Source organism: Vicugna pacos, chromosome 25, assembly GCF_048564905.1.
Source record: "Vicugna pacos chromosome 25, VicPac4, whole genome shotgun sequence".
Taxonomy (NCBI): domain Eukaryota; kingdom Metazoa; phylum Chordata; class Mammalia; order Artiodactyla; family Camelidae; genus Vicugna; species Vicugna pacos.
Genome location: NC_133011.1, coordinates 20,685,722 through 20,693,066, shown reverse-complemented (window position 1 = coordinate 20,693,066; position 7,345 = coordinate 20,685,722).

The window sequence follows — 7,345 nt, the reverse complement described above, 5'->3', positions numbered from 1 at the left end:
ACAATGGAATTTGAGGACTTGGAGGGTGATGGACATGTTCATTATCTTTATTGTGGGGGATGGCTTCATGAGAGCATAACTTGCCAACACTTACCAAATAATGTCCTTTTACTTTTTGCAGTTTATCGTATGTCACTTACAGCTCAGCCCGTCAGTTAACAAACAGAAAACATTCTGAGTTGCCAACGAGATCTTCAAGTAGCTGAGATTTAGATCAGAACAGAACAACAGTTAGCTTGTTAGACACAAGGATCTGTAACTCAAGGGAAAGGACTAGATTTCATGGTTATTTGTGTTCTGATGGCCTTTGAATGGAATGAGAACGCCATGTTTAGAAGCCTGGATTCTGGATTTGGTCAGCCGGACTTTGAACACAGGCTTTGCTACTTACCATGCCTGTGACTTAAAATTCTTCAAGAAAATTCTCCATGCCTCATCTCCAAGTAGGCAGGATAATAATACCAATATCAGAGATTCATTACATGAAGTCCTCAATTAATGCTATAGAAAAACAGCAACATTAAAGTCTTGGGAGTGGATTAGAGTTTACAAAAGAAGCAACATATTAGAGCAGCATTTCATAGCCTTTTTCCTTCATTATTGATATCCTAAGGAGACATTTTGAAGACTTTTTCCTAATCTCAGCCACCTCATAAAATTTTAATACCACAGTTATACTATATATCTGTTTTTCTACTGCGGCCTTAGGAGGGCCGCAAAACATTGTAATAGTTACAATTATTTTCCTTCACCAGGAATGAATTTTCACTCCCTTGGGGGACATATGTTCTCTCCCCACTCCAAGTTGAGAATGAATGAATTCCTGGAAATGAAGATGGGACTTTTAAAATAAAGAGAAGAGGATAAATGGCTTAAGGGTATGAGTGAATTCACCAGATTTTTTCTAAATAGGTCCACCACAGCAGAATAATTAAAATGAGTCAGAACTTTGGAATAAATGGCATCATTACTGGCCTAAACATACATACATACAAAGCTAGAGATTCTATTGATGATCTTTAAGTGTCTTTTCAGAGGTCACATGTGAAACAATCAAGACAGTGCCTGAAGACAGCCTGAAAGGTGATCTTTTGGTTGACAAAACCATGTAGACACAAGAAACCCTTCTCCCAGCACAGCTTTGCTTTCTCTCACTGCAGCCCCCTCCCAGTACAACACTAGACCATAATTCGTTTTATCAACAAAGAGTTATGGGTGTTTATTAAGTGTGAAAATTAAGACATTTCAGTTTTTCACTTTTACAAATAATAATACAGTGAACATCTGTATATATAAAATTTCACTGCATCCATTTCAGTGTTAGCAAAGCCTTCAACAAAATCCTGGTTAAAATTACCACATGAAAATGGTAACAGAATGGAGTGATACATGGGCAGTCTTTGTGATATCTCACATTTTTCAGCAGATAGAATAGGCTTATACGATGGGTAAAGGTGGTCAAACGTACAAACTCCTAGTTATAAGACAAGTAAGTGTGGAGGATGTAATGTACAGTATGGCAACTATGGTTAACAGTACTGGATTGTATATTTGATGGTTGCTAAGAGAGGAGGTCTCGGAAGTCTCCATTACAAGAAAAAAAACTGTAACTAGCTGTGGTGAATAAGTCACTAAACTTATTCTGGAAAACATTTTGTAATATATGCATATATTGAACCCTTTTATTGTATACCCAAAACTAATACAATGTTATATGTCAATTATATCTCAATTTAAAAAAAAAAAGAAAAACTGGAATTTGACACAACATTGTAAAATGACTATAACTAAATAAAAAATGTTAAAAAAATACAGGCTTTGCTTTTTCCTTTTTTATTTTTTAAATTACCATTTCTACTGTTTAACACAGTAGGAAAAATGATTTTTATGCAGGAACGTCTGGAAACTGATCAAAAACGTCTTGTATTAAATTCTGTAATAAGTGTGTATTCTATGTCATGGTTGGGTGGCAGTGAACTGTAAATGATAGAAGGATAAGAAAACACTTCCTCAGGTGTAAAAAGCCTTAGTAAAGCTCCTTCTACAGAAATACAGATTTTGAGATAGCTTACATTGTACAAGGAACTTCTATTAGAAAAAGCTTGAATTCTTAGCAAATTACAGATGCAGGTACCCACCTCTGAGTAGCTGGGCAGGAGAGCATCTCTGCTGCCGAAGGACAGGGGGGGAAGATGTGAGACCAAGAGAAGATCTAGAGGACAATTGAATCACTTGCTCCGTCTCCCCTTTGAGTTTTAACCAAAACAACAACAACAACAAAAACCCCACAATGAGCCAAATGTTGGTTAAGCATCAGTTTTACCACCAAAGTACAAAGTTCACTGTTCATCCTGTGTGGGAGGATAATGGCTTAAGTCTAAAGAGAAATGAGTCTATTAGCTTTCATTAGAATGAAAAATCATCTGCATGCGTAAGACACTTGCCTGAATTATGTGCCCAGCCAGAGATGCTAGAACAGAGCTGGTGGAGATCTGGATAACTAGTGGGGAAAAAAGGCCATTCCTCTTTTGTCCAGCACAGTGGTTCACAAACTGTGGTCCGAGAACCCCAGTATCAACATCACACGTGAACTGTTAGGAATGCAAATCCTTTGACCCTAACCCCAAACTACTGAATTAGACATCCTAGGAATGGGGCCTACAATGTGCTTTATCAAGTTGATGACTCTGGTGCCCATCAAAGTTTGAGAGACACTAGTCTGCATCTGGAGAACAGAGCTACAAGACTCACATGATCCCTTGGGCAGAAAGCCAGTTCTGCTCCCTGCAACTGAGAAAAGTGACCCACACCTGGGACGTGACCAGTGGAGAGCAGGCTCTCACCAGTCAGGTGAATTGTCTTGGCTTGATGGAGGAGAAGTGGGGAGGAGCCCACTTCTCCAGAGGCCAAAGTGGGAACCTGAGAAGAAAAAAGTTATTCTAACTGGGAAGAAGTTGACAATTTATCTGAACCTAAGGTAAACTCAAGCACCTGCCCATCTACAAAAATGTGAATGACTTAAAAGGCTCCACCGTTGTGTGAATTTGCCTTTCTTTTCTGGCCACTTTGGCCAGGATTCTGAAAGATGCATGGTCTTTTTTTGGTTGATAACACAATACTACTTTTAAAACAAAACAAAGCAGAGCTAATTCTTGTAATCTCTTCTGAAGCTCGTTCAAATATCTAAAAGAAAAAAATTTTGAATATCGCAAATTCTTCAAAGCTTAATGTAAAGGTATTTCCTTTGCCAGTGAATGTCAATTAAAAGAAAGAAGAGAAAAAGAAAGCAAAGTATATTCATGCTAAGGACATAGAGAGAAACCAGGAGACAGGGAAAGACAATAGCCTGGATAAAAAACATATACACAATTTTTTAATGACAAGCATTTTAAGACAATATTTGCACACCACTTTGCCACCACATAGTCAACTACCCATTTCATAATAGAATGATGAATGTTCATTCTGTAGTAAAAGAGTAGTTACTAAAGAACAGTTAAGAAAAGAAGTGGAAGACAAGTAAAGAACTATGAATTTACAATTGAATAAACACAAAGGTTGTTTTTGCTTTTATTTTTTTAACGGAATGTTTTCGTTTCATTAAATGATAATAGGAATTCTAGTGTGTGTGTGTGTGTAGGTGTATGCTCAAATAAGCTTGAAAAATACTAATTAAAGCAAAGTCAAACAGCTTCCTCTTTTGCACAGCTCCTCAGAGGCTTTGGATGTGATAATGTGCATAAGGCTTCCCAGGTGTGATACATAGTGAGTCTCAGACTTGTTTCTCAATGGAATCCTCATTTCTCTATATTATACATCTACCATCTCTGATCAGAACCAATTTAAGAAATGGTGACCCATCTTTGCTAAGTCTTAGTGAATGTTTCTGTCTATTCAGATTAGTATATATCAACATGGAGATTTTACCATTTCCCTGATCATTTGAATTCCCAACTGAATAATATAGTCACTCACTAAATAATTGAGAAGTATAAATTTTATACAGCTTATCCATCTGTTATCACATCTGGATTTTTCAGCCTTACTTACATCCTCTTTTTTGCCTTTTGGGTTTAGAGTATATGAAATTGATTTTACATTCCAGTTTGACAAGTATTTATTAAATATTTACCACAGGTTCAAATGGAGGTAAATACAGGTAGATTAAACACAATAACAAAACACGTTTCCTAGGAGTTACAACGTGTGTGCATATCTGGATGCAGAACCAGTGCTGCAGGGCACTTCACAATCAAAATCATGTAGAAAATATTTTATTTGAAACGTCACCACCTACTCTTAAAGTAGGATACCTTTTTTTTTTTTTTAATATAAAGGTTTTTTTCCTCCTATGCGTCTCCTCACTTCCTCCTTTCGAGCAGATGGTGAACTCATTACCTTAGGGAAAGAAAGCAGCATGTCAGGAAGGAGAAAGAAGCAGTGTCTTCAGGGCTTTTGGTTTCCAAGCGTTTTAATCCATTAAGGAGATTTTGCCTGATGCCTTTGAAGCAAGCAAAAGACTGAATTTTCCTGCCCTCGATGGAAGAGAGATGGAGCAGGGATACTGAGAGGCAAAACATCAGAAGACCCTGGATGGAGGAATCCTGCCCTGGGGAGCCCCGCGGAGTCCAGGGCAGTGCTAAGACCTCAGAACGGGGTGTATGTCTGGGTAAAGAGCTGTTTGGACAGCTTCTCAGGTATTTTCATGCACTAGCAGGGCTGGGAAGCAGCAGGATTATTTCATGGCCATCAAGGCATGTCTCCGAGGACTGGTGGTCTGCAGATACTGAGTGCTTGAGACTTCTCCTGATCAGATATGTCGACACCATGTAAAAGCCTCTAACTTAGAAGCCTAAGAAAGAAGAAACCCCAAATTACTACGTTTCTACAAAGCCACGAGACGAGAGTTTATATTAATTGCCACTGGCTTAATTATCCAAGGGAATGGAGATTCAATACCAGTGTCGCTATGTGGTGGCCACTCTTGAAGTCAACGTGATCCATGGAGGCCCGTTAGTTGCAACTTAATACTGGAGAAAGTGGAAGAGATCAGAGCCCCTGACACAGGGTCTGGGATCTGATCAGGACTTTATGATGTCAGCTACCTTTGATCCTGTCCAAGAATCCACTTCCCTATCACAGGTAAGCACCTGGATTTAAAAGGCAAGCCAAGCAGGGGCCACACAGAACACCCTTCCCTCCTCAGCTGTACTGAAGACATTTGTTTAATTCACATTTCTTAAATCTTATAGGTCCCAGTACTGAGCTAGGTACAAGAATACAATGCAAGGATGATTCAAGGAGCACATGCTTTGTGGGAAAGGCAGACAAATAAATCAGCAATTATAACCTTTTGTAATGAAGGAAGGGCAGTAAAAAGCCCCAGGGTGCAAGGATACATCTGTAACAGCATGAGAATAGCAGTGACTGAAATGGTGAGAAGCTTGAGCCAATCCTTACAGGACAAGGAGGAGTTCCTGAGGAGGGCACCAGAGCTTCAAGCTGAGGATGAAATATTTGCGGAACAGAGAGAGCTCAGGACACTGGAGAATGCTAAGGAGTTTGGTCTTCCTGCAATGTGAAGCCTTTATTCAAGAACCACCAGAGAGAAGGGAATCAGGCGGAGAGAGTTAAATCATAAACAGCTGTAGCACCTTCATGAGTTAAGGATTTCTCCTCAGGTCAAAGTCTGACTCCAAGGAATTTTGAGGAAAAAACTGATGATTGGATTAATGTGCTAGAAAGATAACTCCAGAGGCAAAGCAGAACATTTAGCAGGTAGAGAGCGAGGCGTGGGGACAGTAGATGGGAGACACTCGCACGGTCCAGGTACGTGCTGATGCTTTCCTGAGTGAGGGGAGTGCACTAAGCATAGAGTGAAGGCGGGAAAGCAGGGAGAGATTTTTGAGACTGAATTGTCCCAGCTCAGGTGAGCAAGGGATTTAAGTGGAGAATGGTTCAATTGTCTTCTAAGTTTCTGGCACTAATTGGAAGAACACAGGGTAAGGAAGAAAAGGAAGAGGAGGAGAGAATGTGGGCTGGCCATGTGACTTGCCTTGGTCGGTCAGTCCTGGATCCCAGGTGAAGTACAGCCCCCTCTGGACTGTGAAAGACGGTGTATCCCAGTGGGATCTCGGGCGTTGAATAATACCACTGTCTATTCTCAGTGGAACCTGTGGAATTTTTCAACAGTACTGAATTTTAAAAAAATATTTCCCTTTTTAATCTTTATATACTTGTTTCAAAATATTTAAATAATAGAGGCATTTATGAAATAAAAAGATAAATAAAAACTTCTCTTTACCTCTCCCTTAGAAACCCATGTTTCTCTCCAGAGGTGACCACTGATAACAGTCTTTCACACACTTTTGTTGATATGTTTTACACATATGTAATACACATGTAACTGCAAACACATAGATTTTAATTGTGCTGGGATATATATCTGTCATCTATCTCTACCTTTTCCTTTTCCAGTCCTGTTCTAGTTAATTATATGCCTCGGAGATAGTCATATATTAAAAAAGATAATTTTTCCCTATTTACTTAAATCTTTGCACAGTATTTATTGTGAGAATTTGTCATAATTTAACTGCTAATCTATCAATAGTCATTTAGATTGATTCTAGTTTTTCTGCTGAGTAAACAATATATAATGAACATTTTCCATACTTTTATGCACACCTATGAATGTATTTCTCTAAGTTAGAATCCTAGAAGTAAAATTATTGGGTCAAAGAGTAAGCACATTTTAAATTTTCATAAACACTGCAAAATTGCCCTCCAGAAAGTCTATTCCAATTTATTTTCTCATCAATAGTATATAAGAGTCAGATCTTTTTCTTACTTTACCATTTTCCTCTTTATTCCCTTTGCTCAAAGGCTCAGATTTTTGCTTTCCAGTTATCTTGCATCATGGGTTTGAGTGGGGGGGTGTGTGTGCATGTGTGGTGGTTGAACGGGGCAGGGTGGGTAGATTTTAAACAGTCCTCAGTTTCTTGCCTTCCATTTTTTGTAAGGAAATGTTTCTCATCATCTTTGTTAAAAATTACTGTATCATTCACAGGGCTTCATTACAAAATTCTTTGCTAAAGTGATCCCCAGATAATGACCTCCCAGATCTTTATGTCCTTAATTCCATACATATTCATATTTTATATCTCTTCAAGAGCATTATGGAGATTTTCATATGGAGTGTGTGGCTGACCTACTGTTGAAAACAATATACTCCTCTTTCACATCAGAAGGTCAAATCTTTGAGGCATACTTTCATAGAGGTCCAGTCAAGCTGAACCTGGTTTCATGTATAATAAATAGGGGACAGATTAAACTCAGTCATTGAGAA